General features: G+C 36.7%; 1 protein-coding gene and 1 pseudogene across 7 annotated transcripts in view; both read left to right on the forward strand.

Annotated features, from left to right (window-relative positions):
• The window catches only part of BORCS5 (BLOC-1 related complex subunit 5), a 222,749-nt gene that overhangs the window by 98,024 nt on the left and 103,977 nt on the right, over window positions 1-20,748 (forward strand). The gene's annotated exons all lie outside the window — the stretch shown is intronic.
• LOC143689794 (signal recognition particle 9 kDa protein pseudogene) lies at window positions 16,803-18,042 on the forward strand (annotated as a pseudogene).

The raw sequence follows: 20,748 nt of genomic DNA on the forward strand, positions 1-20,748 counted from the left end.
TAAAATGAATTGTGACATTCTCATAAAATTGAATATTTGCTTATCATTGAATATTATTTGAAAATACCATTTAATAGCTGCATAACATTTCCTTGTATAAATGTTACAGTTTATTCTCCCATTGGGGAACATTATTGACATTAAAAACAATACTTCAGTAAAAATTCTTGGTACATAAATCTCTGAACTTCAGTTTGTTTCTTTGGGATAGATTTCTAGAAGAGGTCAGTGAATATTAGAGTAAGCAGATTATAAGCAGGGCAAACAGGGAGGAAAAAAAAAGAGTAAGGGAGAGGGAAATAGAATATTCATCAGGGGTTCGTTTGATCCATTAATTCCACTTCTTTCATATTTGAGTTGAGTGTCAAATCTATAGCTTACCTAAATTTGAAGACCCTTCTCTTATTAGGGACAATGTTGGAGAGAAACTTTACCCTGATACTGTGGACACCAGAGAACTGGTTGTGTATTGTAGTGCTGAAGGGTTATAGAATGGTAGAGTTAAAAGGGAATTTTATAGTTATATCATCCAATCTTCTGCTTCCTATAGAGTCCTTGAATTTAGTGTCTTTTTTGCAGAGTAACTCATAGAGGTAGACTTCTGGCCTTGATTTGCCTAACATTTAATCCCAAACAGTACACTACAAGACAATCTACTCCTTTACTGGACAGTTTTGATTAGTTTAGTTCCCTTCTTTTACTTAAGTTCAAATTTAATTCCCTTTTGCTTTCACTTATTCCCCCCCCCCTTTTTTTTTCAGTGAAAGTCTCTCTAAAAATAATTCTGGAAATATTTTAACTTTATATGTTTATCTGTTAGCTCCTACTGTAGTTTACATGAAAATAAACATGTGTTTGACCTCTCTTAGAGTCTTTGTTTCTTTTGCCCTTATAATGAAGAATAGCTTTATATTGCCCTTATAATGAAAATTGTATAGGTAAACATAGGTAGGGTAGAAAAGAAAAAAAATCCACGTATTTTTATACGTGTTGATCAGAAAAGTTTCAACTTAATAAAATAACTGATTTTATTATTATGTCTTAAAAACTGCATATAAACAGCCATTTTTGGTATAAGCAATCCCATTTTTCCATTAATACGAATAATTTCGTTTCTTATCGAAAGGCATTATATATATATATATAATATCATTTAGTCCTTGCACAACCTATTAGTTTAGGTATTTTCCTCATTAGATAAGGAAGCTGAGGCTCAGAGAGATTTAAGATCTTCCGTAATGGCTCAAAGAGGTTAAAGATCTTTCCTAATTTCACACTATTATCGGTAGAACCAGGATTTCATCCAGGTCTGCCAGCCTGTCTTCCTTAACTTTATTACATTAACTTCATCATAGAATCAGATGTGTTTCTGTTAAAAATGTATCCATGTTTTTGAGTTCCTTTGTTTAGTGTATCACATTGATAGTGTACATTCATTATCAGGAGGGAAATTACTTCTGCATGTCTATTTTTGGTAATCCCAGCTGCTCTCCTCTTGCTTTTGGCACACCAAGGGTTTCCTTCTTATGAGTGCCCACCTCTCCCTAGTCCCCTATGGGACACCTTCCTGTTTCTGGGGAAACTGTAGCACAAAACAAGAAAAGACTCACAAATAATTATGTAATTTTTTCCTGAATATTATCAACAGACGTGTTCTATAAAAGAGTATGTTTTCACAGCTGTGTCCTTTAGGGATAGTGGGAAAAGTTTAAATTTTTACATCTTGGGAATCCTCCACAACAGAGGCAGTGACCACACATGCTTGATGGATTTGGAATGTGAAAGCCTATTCTCTCAGCCCTATAATAGGAATCTGTGTTAATGATCACACTGAGGTTCAGATATGTTATCTCTGTGAACTTGAGGCCAGGCGTCAGCGAACTAAGTAGTGATTTACTGAATGTATGATTTAATTACCCTAGATCAATCAAGCTTTGAGTTAATGACAAGATGTATATTGTGTATATTGTTATATAGTTACAAGGGAAAAGGAACAAAGTTTAATCCTTGATTTTGTTGACCTTTGGTATCACGTGTATCTTGTAGTTTCATATAACTGCCTTGCTGAATTTTCTAGACTACAGCTAAGTGATTTATTGATAAGGTCTCATATAGCTTGCACAAGAAGAGCCCATATCTTCAAAAATGGGTGACGTAAGTTTACTTCAGAGACAAGAATGAGTTCATTTCTTGGGAGAGATATGAACAGAACACGTGTCCCTTGCTCTGGGTGAGAAATATATTTAAATTCAGAACTTTGCCTAGTGGAAACAGAATGGAATAACTGGGCACTTGAGCCTCTCCCTTAGGAGTTAGGAATCTTAAGCCATGGTCCATGAAGTACCAGTTGTTTGTTTGAAGAACTCATGCAAAAATGATCATTCCTCAATTCATGAAACAACAAACATTTATGGAAAACTACCCTTAATGTAAAAGGGTACAAGACATAGTAGTGCCTTGAATCTTCATGAGACGCAAATAAATGATTCCTTCCTTCAGTGACCTTACCAAGTAAGTGGAGAGAATATCAATAATAATACAAAAAGGACAGTGTGGCAAAATGTCAGAAGTAAGCCATAATCCAAGTGTGTTCCAGAGATACAGCCCATGAAGGGAAAGTTTTATTTATAAATGAGCTTTGTGGCTACTGAAATATTTTTATTCCAAAGGATAACCAGATCTCAAGTAAGCAAACTGTCTTAAGCATAAAGTAAGAGAAAAATGGTATTTTAATTTAATTCATCAAGTAAGTTGCTAAATCATGGGCACTAGAATTTCAGGAGCACTACAGTATTCTTATGGTTGGGCTACTCTATTAACTCCCTCAAATTGTAATAATATTTCTGTCATCAAAATCATTTATTTGCAGCAATTTTCATTCTGTTAATTTCAGCATTTTCATCACTACAGTTTTTTGTTGTGATTGTCATTATCATCATTATTATTGATGTTGTTATCATTATTTTTACTTTACCTTTGTATAGGGAACAATAGAATCTTCCTCCTAAGGTTGTCCTGACAATTAAATGAAATAAAATATATAGCATACTTAGCAAATGCTTTGGCTAAGAGAGTGCCATCGGTAATGTTGTTATTGTTTTTATTACTCATGAAATATAAAAATGCCTGATAAAGTGCCTAGCATTTGGTTAAGTTTTGTAAATTATAATAATATGTGGCTTATTGTTTATAAAATATTATCTCATTTAATCCTCTCATCCACATTCTAGGCACGCAATATTAACCCTCTTGCTGATAAGGGATGGAGGTGAAATTGAAGTAAAGTGTATCAGTTAGGTTCTCTAGTTGATTTACAAAGAAAAACAATTTAGTAAAAGAATAGTTAACATAGTTTACGGAATCACCCAGAGTCTGTAGAATCAGGTTCAGGCATACTTAAATCAAGAATAATCCTGACAGTCATGCCACAGAACTCGCTAATTGAAGTTGCATGTCTTTTCCTTAAAAATACTAGCTGGCAATGGATACTGGACTCTGTTTCTACTGCTGCCCCTGAAACACTGTTTTCTGGAAACTGTTGTTCCAAGGAAGGTACCATGTGAAAGGTCGCTGTTTTGCAACATTTGCTCCCTGTTTTGAGTCTACAGTGGATGTGTAGACTAGTGGAACGTCTGTCATGTGCTGGTAGCCTAGCTGCAGAGCAGGTGGGAAGAAAGAGGCTCTTGGTTCTTTACCTTCAAGGGTAACAGGCAAATGGCTGTCATGTGTGAGTCTGCTTTATTGTCCCCTGCTCGGGACTTTGCTCTCTCTGTTTGGAAAGGATATTTTATTTATATTTCATTTTTAATTATATATTAGCTGAATAAAATTGTTTTCTTAATTAAGTAGACTTCATGTATGAAAAAATCTGTTTTTTTCCTAAAATTGATCTTGTTCTTAGAAATTAGCTATTTTTAACATTTCAATAATGTTTTAAGTTAACATTATTGCCTCAGAGTAGGCCTGTCACACAATACCTGTTTAATCTTTAGCTTAACAATTATTCTCTATGGGCCTCAGTTTCCTTATTTAGTAAAGAAGAGAATGAAACAGAGGATCTCTAAAGAGGTCCAAAAATTTCTACCTTTAAATTCCTGGGTCTCTGAACTGTGTAAACTGTTCTAGGAACTCTTAAAGGTATCTCGGGTGGGCCACGGTGGCTCAACAGGTAGGAATGTTTGCCTGCGATGCCAGAGGACCTGGGTTTGATTCCCGGTGCCTGCCCATGTTAAAAAAAAAAAAAAAAATTGGTATCTCTTACAAAATCTGTACTTTCAGAATTTAACTGATGCTGCTCTAATTTTAAGCTACATTTCTATCAAATGTTAAGGTATCATTAAATGAGAACTGTGCATATGAATAAGGTGTTTTCTTCAGTGTAAACAATCTGTGTTTCCTATTATCTGTTGGAGTGCAGAGTATGCCATTCTTCAAGGAAGCCATGAGTACCAGCAAGAAGGGGTGACCCCTTTGAACAAGAGTGAACCCATTTGGGCAAGAGAAGTCTTGGCATTAGGATTTCAGATTTTTTTTTTTTTGCATTCTTTCATTTTTATCTAAACAAAGTAAAGTTTGTTTTCCAATTAAAACCAAAATTGTTTTCATTAAAATTTTGTATGTCCTTCATTTCTTTTAAACATTTTTTAATAAAAGAGGTTGTTGGTTTGTAATTCATTAGTAACAGTTTGCATTAGTGCAGTACCTTTGTTACAACTGATGAAAGAAAATTAAAATTATACTATAAACTATGGTCCATAGTTTACAATAGAGTTTTTTCCCCCTAAATACCACCTTGCATTAGTGTGCTACGTTTGTTATAATTGATGAAAGAACATTTTTGTAATTGTACTGTTAACTGCAGTCCATATTTACAATCAGGTCCATTGTTGTGCAGTCCTATGTTTTTTCTTTTAGTTTTTAGTCTAGCAACATGTATATGATGTAAAATCTCCCCTTTTAATCACATTCACATATATAGTCCATGGCTGTTAATTACATTCACAATGTTGTGCTACTATCACCACCATCTATTACCAAAATTTGGTAGTCTATATAATATAAGCATTAATTCTCCTTTCCCTAACTCTAATCCAGCCCCTGGTAACCTATATTCTAGATTCTGATTATGAATTTGCATGTTCTAATGATTTCATATCAGTGAGAAGATACAATATTTGTCGTATTGTGTCTGGCTTATTTCACTCAACATGATGTCATTAAGGTTCATCCATGTTGTCTGATGAACCATAACTTCATTCCTTTTTAATGCTGAATAATATTCCATTGTATATATAGATCACATTTTGTTTACCCATTCATTGCTTCATGGACACTTGGGTTGCTTCCATCTTTGGGCGATTATAAATAATCCAGTGTGAACATCAGTATGTAAATAAATATCTGTTCAAATCCCTGCTTTCCCAGTAGTGGGGTTGCCGGGTCTATGGCAATTATATACTTAATTTCCTGAGGAACCAACAAATTGTCTTCCACAGCAGCTGCACCCTTTACATTCCCACCAACAATGAATGAGCGATCCTATTTCTTTGCATCCTCTCCGACACTTGTGATTTTTTGTTTTCTGAACAGTTGTCATTCTAGTGGGTGTGATATGCTATCTCATTGTGGTTTCGATTTGCACTTCCCTAATGCTGATGATGTTAAACATCTTTTCATGTGCTTTTTAGACATTTGTATATTCTTTTTGGAAAAATCCTATTCAAGTCTTTTGCCCATTTTTAAATTGGGTTATCTTTTTATTGTTGAGTCGTAGGAATTCTTTATCTATTCTGGATCTTAAAGCTCTGTTGAATATGTGATTTCTAAACATTTTGTCCTATTAAGTAGTTTGTCTTTTCACTTTCATGACGGTCTTTTGAAGCACAGTTTTTTCTTTTAATTATTAATTTTTAAATTTAAAAAATGTATATATAACAACAAATGCAAACATTCTTAACTTTGGATCATTCTGTTCTACATATATAATCAGTAATTCACAATATCACCACATAGTTGCATATTCATCATCATGATCATTTCTTAGAACATTTGCATCGATTCAGAAAAAGAAATAAAAAGACAACAGGAAAAAATTCATACATACCATACCCCTTACCTCTCCCTTTCATTGATCACTAGCATTTCAATCTACTAAATTTATTTTAACATTTGTTCCCCCTCTTATTTATTTATTTTTAATCCATGTGTTTTACTCATCTGTCCATAAGGTAGATAAAAGGAGCATCAGACACAAGGTTTTCACAATCACACAGTCACATTACTAAAGCTGTATCGTTATACAGTCATCTTCAAGAAACATGGCTACTGGAACACGGCTCTACATTTTCAGGCAGTTCCCTCAAGCCTCTCCATTACATCTTGACTAACAAGGTGATATCTGTTTAATGCGTAAGAGTAACCTCCAGGGTAACCTCTCAACTCTGTTTGAAATCTCTCAGCCATTGACACTTTATTTTGTCTCATTTCGCTCTTCCCCCTTTTGGTCAAGAAGGTTTTCTCAATCCCTTGATGCTGAGTCTCAACTTATTTTAGGATTATTGTCCCGCGTAGCCAGGAAGTTCCACACCCCTGGGAGTTATGTCCCACGTAGACCAGGGGAGGGCAGTGAGTTTGCTGTTGTGTTGGCTGAAGAGAGAGAGGCCACATCTGAGCAACAAAAGAGGTTCTGTTGGGGGTGACTCTTAGGCCTGATTTTAAGTACGCTTAGCTTATCCTTTGCGGTATTAAGTTTCATATGAACAAACCCCAAGATTGGGGGCTCAGCCTATAGCTTTGGTTATCTGCACTGCTTTTGAGAATATCAAGAATTCAACTTGGGGAAGTTGAATTTTCCCCTTTCTCACCATTCCCCGAAGGGGACTTTGCAAATACTTTTTTATTCACTGTTGAAGCACAGTTTTTAATTCTGGTAAGTTACATTTATCTATTTTTTCTTTTGTTGCCTGTGCTTTGGTTATAAAGTCTAAGAAACTGTTGCCTAACAAAGAAGATCCTGAAGAGGCTCCCCTGTTTTTTTTCCATAAGTTTTATAGTCCTACTTCTTATATTTAAGTTTTTAATCCATTTTGAGTTGATTTTTGTATATGGTGCCTAGGGGTTATCCTTCATTCTTTTGCACATGAATATACTGTTCTCCTAGCATCATGTGTTGAAGAGACTATTCTTTCTCAATTGTTTGGACTTGTTAGGCTTGTCAAAAATCAATTGGCCATAGATGTGAGGGTCTATTTCTGAACTCTCCCCCATTTGTTTTCCACCCTGAGTCTTTGTGGACTTGGTTCCTTGTGCCTGCTTACACGTGGGATTGTAACTTGCTGCCATGTGTGATTCTACAATCTTCATCTGTGGCAGGAGAGAGACCCTCCTGCCCTCTGGCCTTTTTCTGTGAGTTTCTCTCTCTTTTTTGTAAAAAATATTTGTATTGAGAAATCACATATATACAATCTATACATTGTGTACAATCAGTGGTTCACAGTATCATCACATAGTTGTATATTCACAATCATGATCATTTTTAGAACATTTGCATCACTCCAGAAAAAAGAAAGAAGAAAGAAAAAACTCATACATCTCATATCCTTACCCTTCCCTCTCATTCACCACCAGTATTTCAATCTATCCAATTTTTTACCCTTTACCCCCCCATTATTTATTTATTTTTATCCTTATTTTTTCACTCATCTGTCTATACCCTGAATAAAAGGAGCATTAGATACAAGATTTTCACAATCATACAGTTACATTGTAAAATCTACATTGTTATACATCATCTTCAAGAATCAAGGCTACTGGAAAGTACCCTTGGGAGAATGGCGAGAAAGGAGTAAAATTCAACCTCCTCATTTGGAGAATTCCTGATATTCTCACAAGCAGTAGGGACAACCAAATTATTAGGCTGAGCACTTAATCTTGGGGTTTGTTCATATAAAACTTATCCCTGCAAAGGATAGGCTAAACCTACTTAAAATTATGCCTTAGAGTCACCCCCAGAGAATCTCTTTTGTTACTGAGATGTGGCCTCTCTCTCTCAGTCAATGTTGGCAGCAAACTCACTGCCCTCCCCCTGTCTACCTTGGACATGTCTCCCAGGGGTGTAAACCTTCCTACCAACATGGGACAGAAATCCTAGAATGAGCTTGGACTCAGCATCAGGAAATTGAGAAAACCTTCTCAACCAAAAGGGGGAAGAGAGAAATGAGACAAAATATAAAGTGTCAGTGGGTGAGAGATTTCAAATAGAGTCGAGATGTTATCCTGGAGGTTATGCTTACACGTTATATAGATATCCCCTTTTTAGTTTAAGGTATATTAGAGTGGCTAGAGGGAAGTGCCTGAAACTGTAGAGCTGTGTTCCTGTAGCCATGTTGAAGATGACTGTATAATAAAGCTTTCACAAGGTGACTGTGTGATAGTGAAAACCTTGTGTCTGATGCTCTTTTTATCTAAAGTATGGAAAGATGGATAAAAAAATAAATAAATAATGGGGGAACAAATGTTAAAATAAATTGAGTAGGTTGAAATACTAGTGATCAATGAAAGGGAGTGGTAAGGGGTATAGGAAAAAAAATAAGGGGAACAAAGTTTAAAATATATTGGGTAGATGGAAATAATAGTGGTCAAAGAGAGGGAGGGGTAAGGGGTATGGTATGTATGCATTTTTTCTCTTTATTTCTTTTTCTGTAGTGATGCAAATGTTCTAAAAAATGATCATGATGATGATATATTACTATATGATATGATGATATTGTGAGACATTGAATGTACACCATTGTGGAATGGTTTTATGTTAAGAATGTTCATGTTTGTATGTTGTTTTGGTTTGTCAGTTAAAAAAAAAAAAAAAAATGAAGGCTACTGGAACACAGCTCAGCAACTTCAGATATTTCCCTCCAGCCACTCCAATACACCATAACTGAAAAGGGATGTCTATATAATGAATACGAATAACCTCCAGGATAACCTCTTGACTCTGTTTAAAATCTTTCGGTCACTGAAACTTGGTCTGTGAGCATCTCTTAATTTTACCTCTTAGCTTCTCTGTGGCTTTTATCCTCTTATAAAGGACACCAGTAGGATTAAGACCCTGGGATACTCCTCAACTTAAATAACCTAATCAAAAGTTTCCACCTACAACAGGTCTACATCTGCAGGAATAGATGAAAAGAACATAATCCTTTCTGGGGTACATATAGCCTCTAAACTACCATACTCTTACCTGCTGGACTCCAAAAAGATATATTCTTTCCCTATGTAAAATACATTCATTCTTTCATAATATCACAAAAGCCTTAAATCATTTCAGTAATAATATTAGGTACAAAATCTCATCAGAATCAGTTACAGGTGTAGTCGGTCCCGGGGCATAATTCCTCTCCAGCTGTGGACCTGTAGAATCTATAAAATTTAGAACAAGCTGTCTGCTTCCAATATACAAAGGAGAGACAGTCTTAGGATAAATGTTAAACCAAACAAGGGGCCATGGGTCCTACACAGTTCTGTAAACTTGCAGGGCATACGTTAGTAGATTTTGAGGTTTGAAAATCAGCTGTAGAATCACGTTTTGTCCTAACAGCCTGATAGAGTGGCAGCCCCATCCTATCCAAGGGTTTGCGCAGCAACCCTGCTCTCCAAGCACTGGGATAAGGGCTCCAACATTTCCAGGCACCGGGGAGACAGGTCATATTCTTGGCTCCACCCTCTTCAAGCAGCATCAGGGTGGTGGCCAGCCACTAGGTCCCAACCTCCTCAGGCATCAGGGTAGCAGCTGCACTCTCCCCAATCTCCAGGGCACTGGCTCAACTCCCTCAGAACAGTGAAATGGCAGCTGGACCCTCCCCAGTCTTTGGGGCTGAGACTTCGAAGCTGGACTCTCCCTAGTCTCTGGGGCACAGATCTAATCCCCTCAGAATAGTGGGGTCATGGGCAGACTCTTCCCAATCCTTGGAGAGTGTGTTCCACCCTCTCTTAAGCCTGGAGTGGCAGCATTCTTCCTGATTGATGGGGTGGAAATCCTGCCCTCTGCAGGCTCCAGGGCAAACCTAGCCTTTCCACATATGAGTGTCTACTCTCTTGGCTGGAGGTGTCTTTGTCCAGACCTTAGCTCTCATAGTTCTGCCTTTGATATCATTTTTCCTTTAATCTGTCCCTTTTAGCCTAGGCTAGCAGTGGTTCTGTTCATATAGATCTTGCAAAAAACCCTTGTTGGTTTTACATACAGCATACAGTGGTCCCAAGTATCAGACAATAGGGCTTTCCACAACTCTTTGCTGGCTAAATGCATTTCTAGTTATGATAATGTTCCTCAGCTTTTTAAAGTCTGGATATGTCTTAATCCCTAATCCCTCCTTCATTTTTATGAGACAGTTCTGCTGGATATAGGATTCTTGTGAAGGATTATGGGCAGATGGCAGAGTAGGAAGCCCCAGGAGTCAGTACCTTCACCAAAACAACTGTGGAACTGGCAGAAACCATCTGTGCTGGTTCAAAAGGATTTATGTACCCTAGAAAAGCCATGTTTTAATCCTAATCAGTCTTGTGGGAGGAACTGTTTCTTCTAGTCCCTATTCAGTACTATGGTTTGGAAACATAATTAGGTTACCTCCATGGGATATGACTCCACCCATTCCAGGTGGGTCTTGATTACATTACAGGAATCCTTTAAAAGAGGAAGCATTTTGGAGAAGCTAGAGAAACACGAGAGCAGCAGAGACACGAAAACTACAGAGACCACCAGCCAGCAGATGAAGGAGATGAAGGAGAATGCCCCTCGGGGAGCTTTATGAAGCAAGAGGCCTGGAGAAGAAGCTTACAGATGTTGTCGTGTTCACCATGTATCTTTCTAGTTGAGAGAAAATCCCTGAATTTCATCCGCCTTTCTTGAGTGAAGATAACCTCTTGCTGGTACCTTAATTTGGACATTTTTATAGACTTGCTTTAATTGGAACATTTTCTCAGCCTTAGAACTGTAGACTAGCAACTTATTAAATTCCCCCTTTTAAAAGCCATTCCATTTCGGGTATATTGCATTCTAGTAGCTAGCAAACTAGAACACCATCTGAATCATTTTGAAATTTCAGAGTCTATTGGGAAACTGCATTATCCAGGGAGGAAGAGGAGGTATAGGCTAGAAAATTGCAGTAAATACTGGTGAGTTCTCTCTTCCCTGCAAAGGATACAAACCCCACCTCCATCCCCCAGTTTCATGGTGGGCAGCAATGGGAACTGCAGCTTAGGCTCCTGGCATAGCTTCCTGATGCCAAGGTGGCATGTGAAGACCTGGTCCTCCAAATTCCAGAGGTATGTATTCTGATCACTGCTTTTGTTCAGTTACTTCAGATTGCTGGGAGACAGCTCTGAGGGTGATCACTGTTCCACACACACTTGGGTAAAAGTGGCAGAGGAATTTTGAAGACAGTGCTCTTCCTCTAAACTATGGAAAACAGTTAAAAGGCTGCATTAAGGGCACACAGGTGGTTCAGTGGTAGAATGCTCGCCTTTCATGCAGGAGATCTGGGTTCGATTCCCAGACCATGCACCACCAAAAAAAAAATGGCTGCACTAACTGGGCAAGTACAGAATCAAGAAAAAGTAGCCTCAAAAGCCATAAAAGAAGTTCCTGGTGCCTTTGCTGACCCATCCCCCACCCCTTCTACAGAGCAGGATTGAGCCAGTTTATCCTCCTGTTGTAGGTGCCTGACCCAGTTCCAGAGGGCACAGAGTGGCTCTTTTGTCCACATTGGGGTAGGAGTCTAAGATGCTGAGCTAGGGAACTGATCTCAGGCTTGCGCTCCCAGAGTTTGTCCTAAAGGCAGAGAAGCTGCTTATAGACAAATAAACAGTGTGAGAAACAATTAGGTTGAAGTGGCCTGAAGTGAAGGATTGCCTGTGGTGCCACACAAGAGAGCAACCTGGAGGAGGTAAAGTCTGTTTGAAAGGGAGTAGATAAGAGTATTCATTGGAAATGCTGTAAACTGTAAATCAGGAATTCCGAATGCCAGGAGCAAACACAGGCCAAGGTAAGGAAGCAGTCTTCTTGGCCACCCCGTCTGTTGTCCAAACCATCTAGGGAATTTTCATTTCAGTTACTGTGTTCTTCAAATACAACTCAACTTGTATTTGATGCCATAAAGTGTACCAATGTATGTATCATGGGAGTCCCAGAGGGAGAAGAGACAAGTAAAAGGCAGAGGGAATATTCAAAGAAATGATGGCAGAAACTTCCCAGATTTTACAAATGATGTGAATTTGTACATTCAAGAATTCCAATGAATCCCAAAGAAGATAAATTCAGAGAACCAGGACTACACTCCTAGTAATCAAACTGTAGAATGCCAAGGATAAGAAGAGAGTCCTGAAAGTTGTGAAAGAGAAGCAACATGCCACATAGAAGGGCATCTCAATAAGATTAAGTACCAATGTCTCATCAGAAATCATGGAGATAAGATGGCAGTGGGATGAAATATTTAAAGTGCCGAAAGAAACAATTGCCAACTAAGAATTTTACATCTTAAAATACTTTCTTCTTTTTTTGCATGGACAGGCATCGGGAATTGAACCCAGGTCTCTGGCATGGCAGGTGAGAATTCTGCCTGCTGAACCACCACGGCCTGCCCAAAACTTTTCTTTTAGAATGAGGAAGAAGTTAAGTCATTCCCAGATAAACATAAGTTGAAGTAGTTCGTTTCCAGTAGACATACCATATAAGTAATGCTAAAGGGGTTTCTTCAGAGTGGGAAGAAAGGACACTAGACAATAGATTGAAGTGGAATAAAGAAATTAAGACCTCTGATAAAGGTAACCATATAGGTAATTCTAAATGCCAGGACTGATGTATTTTATTTTTTGGCATGTGACTCCACTTCTTTCTTCTAACAAGTGCCAAATGTAGATGTATAAAAAGTTATTATAAATCTATGATTTGGGACATACAGTGTACAAAGATATAGTGAGTGACAAGTAGAAAATAAAGTTGAGGGACAGAGGGGTATAGGAACAGTATATGCATATACTGTTGAAGTTAAGTTGGTATCAAATCAAATATGATTGTTTTAAATTTAGGATGTTAAATTTTAACCCCATTGTAACCACAAGGATAATATAATGTATTCTGAAATAAATTAGAAGATATTCAGAAAGGCACAATACAATAAATTAAACAAATATGAATATAGGTAGTCATGAAAGAATGAGGGACAAAAAAGGTGTAAAAATTATAAAGGCAAAATAGTAAAATGTCAGAAGAAAGTCCTGCATAGTAGTTACTTTAAATGTAAATGGAATAAGCTCTCATCAAAAGGCAGAGATTGGCAGAATGAATCAAAAAGCATGACCCAACTATATGGTGTTTACAAGAGACAACATAAATTCAAAGACAGGAGGGTAAAAGTGAAAGGATGGGGAAAAAATATACCGTGTGAGTATTGACCAAAAGAGAGTTGGGGTAGCTATACTAATATTAGATAAAATAAACTTTAAACCAAAAACTGTTATGAGGAACAAAGAAGGCCATTGTAGAATGATAAAGGGGTCAATTCAACATGAAGATTTAACAACTATAAATATACTTGCAGCTTGCAGCTTATATTTACAAGTAAATATATTTGAAACGATATGTCCAATATATATTGTTCTAGTTTGTAACTGCCAAAATGTGATATACCAGAAATGGAATGTCTTTTAAAAAGAGAAATTAATTATGCTGCAAGTTTGCATGTTCTAAGGCTGTGAAAATGCCCAAATTCAAGCATGGCTATAGAAATGTCCAATCTAAGGTATCCAGAAAAAGATACCTTGGTTAAAGAATGCTGATGATGTTCAGGGTTTCTCTCACAACTCAAAAGGCACATGGCAAACATGTTGACATCTGCTTAGCTTTCTCTCCATGCTTCTTGGTTCATGAAGCTCCCCTGGGGGCATTTTCCTTCTTTATCTCTAGTTGTCTCTGGCTGCATGGGATCTCATGGCTTGCAAGCATTTTCCAAAATGGTTACCTCTTAAAGAACTCTAGTAAGCAACTTCACCTTGAATAGGTGGAGAACATATCATTGGAAACCATCTAATCAAAAATTACCACCTGTAGTTGGGTGGGTCATATCTCCATGGAAGCAATCAAAACGTTCCCACCCAGCAGTATTGAATGAGGATTAAATGACATGGCTTTTCTGGGGTATACCACATATTCAAAATGGCATATATATCAAGGGAGAAATATATGGTTCTACATTAATAGTAGGATAGTGTTCTAGTTTGCTAGCTGCTGGAATGCAATATACCAGAAATGGAATGGCTTTTAACAAGGGGAATTTAATGAGTTGCTAGTTTACAGTTCTAAGGCCAAGAAAATGTCCCAATTAAAACAAGTCTATAGAAATGTCCAATCTAAGGCATCCAGGGAAAGATACCTTGGTTCAAGAAGGCCGATGAATTCAGGGTTTCTCTCTCAAGTGAGAAGGCACATAGCGAACACAGGGCTTCTCTCTTGGCTGGAAGGGCACATGGCGAATACGGCGTCAAAAACTGCTAGCTTTCTCTCCTGGCTTCCGATTTCATGAAGCTCCCCAGGAGGCGTTTTCCTTCTTCATCTCCAAAGGTCACTGGCTGGTGGACTCTTTGCTTCATAGTGTTGCTCTCTCTGAATCTTTCATTCTCCAAAATATTTCCTCTTTTATAGGACTACAATAAACCAATCAAGACCCACCCAAATGGGTGGAGAGATGTCATCACCTAATCCCGTTTAACAACCACTCTTGACTAAATCACATCATCCAGGGAGATGATCTGATTACAGTGTCAAACATACAGTATTGAATAGGGATTATTCTACCTTTATGAAATGGGATTTATATTAAAACATGGCTTTTCCTAGGGGGCATACTTCCTTTCAAACCAGTACAGATAGTTTAACACACTAGTTTCAATAATGGATAGAACAGCTAATCAGAAGATCAGTAAGAACTAATCAGGTGAAAGGAGTTAATTCCCTAAAGGGTGTGTCTTCCCCAAGAATAAGGGGGTGGGGCCCAGCTCAAGTAGAATCCCTCCTTCAAGAAATTCAGGCCCCAGGGGTTGAAAAAAAAGAAGCAATTAAAGCCATTCTACTACCTCACCTCTGTCTCAGACACAACCCTGGCAGAGAGAGTCTGCTGAAATTAAAGGCACTGCATCACTTAAAGTTGTGAGAAGCTGCAGGCAGACAAGCACCACATGCTGGGCAGAACAGGACAAGCACAGAGTATAGAGGCTTCATAGGAAAGTCTGACAACCTGCTGGGTCTCACCCTCAGGGAAAACTGATGCTACTCTTTCCTTGTGAGACATGGGCCTATCTGGTCTGGGAAAATCTAACTGAGGTCAATAATATTTGAAGAGACACTCCTCAAAAAAAAAAAAAAAAGTCTCCATATAGGCAGGACAAGAAACAGAAAATCAAGAACTGAAACATTCTGATCAGTTAAACAACCTATGCTGGAGGTCTAGAATAAGTTGAACTGAATGTCAAAGAAAAGATAGAGTACACAGCCATCCAGCAAGAAAACCCTACGTAAAGAGTGAAAACAACCTCCACAATAAGCTAATTAAGGAAATCAAATGCCTAGATGCCAGCAAAACATAATGAGTCATACTAAGAAATCGAAGATATGGCCCAGTCAAAGGAACAAAGGAACATTTCAAATGAGATGCAGGATTTGAAACAACTAATTCAGCATGTTCGAACAGACATGGAAAATCTCATCAAAAATCAAATGAACAAGTTGAGGGAGGATAAAGAAGACATTGAGTGAACAAAAAGAACTCGAAAGCTTGAAAAAACAAATAACATGGGAATGAAAGGTATCATAGAAGAGATGAAAAAAACAATGGAAACCTACAACAATAGATTTGAAGAGGCAGAAGAAAGGATTGGTGACCTAGAGGACTGGACACCTGAAATCCAACACACAAAAGAAGAGATAGGGAAAAGAATGGAAAAATATGAGCAGGGTCTGAGGAAATTTATTGACAGTGTGAAGTGCACGAATATATGTGCTGTAGTTGTCCTGGAAGGAGAAGAGAAGGGAAAGGGAGGAGAAAGGTTAGTGGAGAAAATAATCACTGAAAATTTCCCATCTCTTATGAAAGACATAAAATTACAGATCCAAGAACTGCAGCATACCCCAAACAGAATAGAATTTAACTTCTTCCTTTCTGATTTGGATGCCTTTTATTTCTTTTTCCTGCCTGATTGCTCTAGGCAGAACTTCTCGTACAATGTTGAGCAATAATGGTGACAGAAGGCATCCTTGTTTTGTTCCCAGTCTTAAGGGGAAGCTTTTAGTCTCTCACCATTGAGTATGATGCTGGCTATGGGTTTTCATATATGCCATTTATCAGATTGAGGAAGTTACCTTTGAGTCCTTCCTTTTGAAGTTTTTTTTATAGAAAAGAATATTGAATTTTGTTGAATGCTTTTTCTACATCAATTGAGATGATCTTGTGGTTTACCCTTTCAATTTGTTAATGTGCTGTATTGCATTGACTGATTTTCTTGTGTTGAGCCACCCTTGCATTCCTGGTATAAACCCCACTTGGTCATGGTATATAATTCTTTTAATGTGTTGTTGTATTAGATTTGCTAGCATTTTGTTAAGAATTTTTGCATCTGTGTTCATTAGAGAGATTGGCCTATAGTTCTCCTTTCTTATAGCATCTTTACCCAATTTTGGTAATAAAATGATGTTAGTGTCATAAAAATGAGTTTGGTCAGTTTTCCTTTTTCCTTAATATTTTGGAAAAGTTTGAGCACGACTGGTGTTCTTTTGGAATCTAATAAAATTCCCCTATGAGGCCACCTGGCCCTGGGCTTTTCTTTGTAGGAAAATTTTTGATGGCTGATTGAATCTCTTTACTTATGATTGGTTTGTTGGGATCTTCTATTACTTCTTGAGTCAGTGAAGCTTGTTTGTGTGTTGAATTTGTCCATTTCATTTAGATTGCTAGTTTGTTGGCATATAGCTGTTCATAGTATTCTCTTATGATTTTTTAAATTTCTTCATGATCCATGTTAACAGCCCCCATCATTTCTGATTTTGTTTATTTGCATCCTCTCTTCTTTTCTTTGTCAGCCTTGCTAGGGTTCCATCGATTTTATTGATTTTCTCAAAGAACCAACTTTTGGTTTTATTGATTCTTTCTATTGTTCCTTTGTTCTCCAATTAATTTCTTCTTTCCTTTCTTTTTTTTTTAAACTTTATTATGAAAAAAATTCAAAACACATGCAAAATTGAAATAAGAGTATAACAAACTCCAATGTACCCATCACCCAGTTCCATCCATTGACAACCAATAGCCAATCTTGTTTCATTTATATCCCAACTCTCGCTTTTTCCAGTCCTGTATTATTTTGAAGCAAATCCCAAACATCACATCATTTTCCTGGGTAAATGTGTAAGTAATAGCTCTAAAACGGGTTGGCAAGCTTTTTCTGTAAAGGACCAGAAAGTGAATATTTTCAGCTTTGGAGGCCGTATAATCTTTGTAGCAACTCTGCTATTGTCATTTTAAAGCCTCCAAGATAATTTGTAAATGAATGGGCAAGGATATGTTCTCACAAAACTTTACTTATGGGAGTTGGGTGGCTGCAGGAGGTGGATAGATAGGTGTGCCAGCTCATGCTCCTCCGGTCTGCAGCCTTGCCTCCCTTCCCTCCTCCTTTTCCACCCTGAGCCCACCATGCCACAGTACCAAACCTGGGAGTTCAGCCATGCCCGAGAAGCTCTACGTTGCAGACCCTATGAAGGCACGTGTCGTTCTCAAATATAGGCATTCTGATGGGAGTCAGTGTATTAAAGTAACAGATAATTTAGTTTATTTGGTGTATAGAACAGACCAAGTTCAAGATGTAAAGAAGATTGAGAAATTCCACAACCGATGCAACTTATGGTAGCTAAGGAATCCCACAGTGTTGCCGTGGAAACTGACTAAATGTTTTGCAGTGTAGATTGTTTGTCATGTTCTTAGGAAGTAAATAAATATTTTTTGAATTTGAGGAAGTCTTGGGATGGAAAATACTTTATGTAACTAAATGGGTTATTCAGAAACCAAGAGATCATTTTTTGTACTTTGTTTTTTGATGTTTACTTCAGAGAGCTAGGAATATAAATTAGTTAATTTAGTCAGCTAGAAAACCTCTATTTATTTTTGGAAATTGAACGGGAAATACATCTGTCTTACAAACTTTTTGCAGATTATTTGATGTTAGGCAAAATATATAATTATTTCTTTGGTAAATTTGTATCCGTAATTTGAAAAAGATACCAAGAGCAAATAGAAGATACCAAGAGGAGCCATTCTTCCTTCAATTAAGTTCTTCTGTCTTTAAAAGAAAATTAAGTGTAGCCATTTTACTGGATTGATAATTCTTTTGGAGCATAAAAATTTGTGCTGTTGATGCACAACAGCACAAATATTTAATATTGTAACTGGAATTAACTATGCATAACAGTATACCTATTTAAGTATAGTGATGTAGTCTCAATTATATCTAAAGGTAATTATGAATTATAAGTATTTCTTTACCTTAAACTTGCCAGATTTAAACTATATTTTGAATGTATGGCATTTAGTTCACCAAGTTATAATTTATTTGAATCCAGTTTTCAGTGATAAAAAATAACTACAATTACTTTGAACACATGAACTGAATGATGGCCACTAATGACTAAAATCACCCTATTACAAAAATATTTTTTACATTTTTCCAATCTATAATTTCTCAGTAGGGCTAACAATTATTTGACCTGTTAAATCTTTGCATACCTCTCTGACAGCCCTGCCCGTTTTCTCTTTACTTAACCAAGGTGTTAAACATGACTGTCAAAACTATTATGTTTCTCAGTAAACCAGAAATATGATATTAACTGATACTTATCTTCTGTTTGTCACCTGAGACTTACCACCTAAATGTAATTTTCACATGTTGAAATGTGAAGAGCAAAATGAAAGCACTATACTTTAAAATATTTTTTGTTAGAAATTTGTCATGTTGAGTAGCATTTTAGCATGGAAGTCTCCACTGGTCATGATGAATTTTGGAATGTTTCAAAGAGGTCAGCAAATAAAGTACTACAGGAGTGAAAAAAAAATTATGGATGTAAAGATTTAAATTTTTGTACATGAAATTTTCGTGTCATGAAATATATATTTTTAAATTTTCAACCGTTAATGTAAAACCGGTTTTAACTCACAAGCCACAGAAGGTGATTTGGATTTGGCCACCAGTGGTATTTTGCTGACCCTTGCTCTAAAAGGTAAACACTTCTTTAAAATATATGTGCAATTCCATTATCAAATTTCAAAATATTAACAATAATCTTTAAAATCTTCGGTTATCCAATCAGTTTATAGTTGTCTCATAATTTCTAAAAGTTTGTCGAAAAAATGAAAAGAAAAAAGTTTGTTGATATATTTTTCTGATTTTAAATATTTTTATTGAGGTATCTTTGCACACCATACAATCCATCCAAAGTTTACAATCAGTGGCTCACAATATCATCAAATAGGTGGGTATTCATCATTGCGATCATTTTTAGAACATTTGCATCACTCCAGAAAAATAAATAAAAAGACAAAAGAAAAAAAGTACCTACCATATCCTCTACCTCTCCCTCATTGACTTCTAGTATTGTAATCTACTCAATTTTATTAACCTCTAATCCCCCCAATTATTATTTTTTTAATCCTTATTTTGTTACTCATCTGTCCATACCCTGGATAAAGGGAGCATCAGACACAGGGTTTTTATAAGCACACAGTCACATTGTAAAAGCTTTATAGTTACAGAATCTTCTGGAAGAATCAAGGCTCCTGGATTACAGTTCACTAGTTTCAGGTACTTCCCTCCAGCCACTCCAAATACATCATAAACAGAAAAGGGATATCTATATAATGTGTAAGAATAAACTCCCAGATAAACTCTTGACTCTGTTTGAAATCTCTTCAGGCACTGAAACTATAATTTGTTTCTTTTCTCTCTTCACACTTTTGGTTAGGCAGGCTTTCTCAGTCTTATGATGTCAGGTTCTGGCTTATCCCTGAGAGTCCTACACCAGTTGATAACACTTTTTTGTAATTCAACTATTTTTTAATATTGATATTAATTACATTTCTTACAATTGATGAAAGATTATTAAAATAGTACTATAACTATTGTCCATAGTTTACATGGGTTTGTTTTCCTCATATTCCTGATCTATTATTTTTTTCATGAATGTCTTTATTATTCATCTACCCATACACTAAAGGGAGTGTCAGTCCCAAGGTTTTTACAATCACGTGGTCACACAATAAAATCAAATATAGTTATACAATCATTATCAAAGATAAAAGCTAATGGATTACAATTCACCAATTTCAGGTATTTCCTTCTGCCTATTTTTTTTTTTTTTTTTTTTTTTTTTTTTTTTTTTTTTAGACAGAGAGAAGGAAGGAAGGAAGAAAGGGAAACATTTTTAAACATTTTCTTGTTTTATTGTATTCTGTTTCTCCGTTTTTGTTACATGGGCTGGGGCCGGGAATCGAACCGAGGTCCTCCGGCATAGCAGGCAAGCACTTTGCCCGCTGAGCCACCGCGGCCCGCCCCCTTCTGCCTATTTTAATACACTAGAAACTAAAAAGAAATATCTATGTAATAAAACAGTAGTTATAGTCATTGTTAAATCCTAATTTCTCAGTTACACCTCCTCTCTCTCATTTG

This window comes from Tamandua tetradactyla, chromosome 7, assembly GCF_023851605.1.
Source record: "Tamandua tetradactyla isolate mTamTet1 chromosome 7, mTamTet1.pri, whole genome shotgun sequence".
Taxonomy (NCBI): Eukaryota; Metazoa; Chordata; class Mammalia; order Pilosa; family Myrmecophagidae; genus Tamandua; species Tamandua tetradactyla.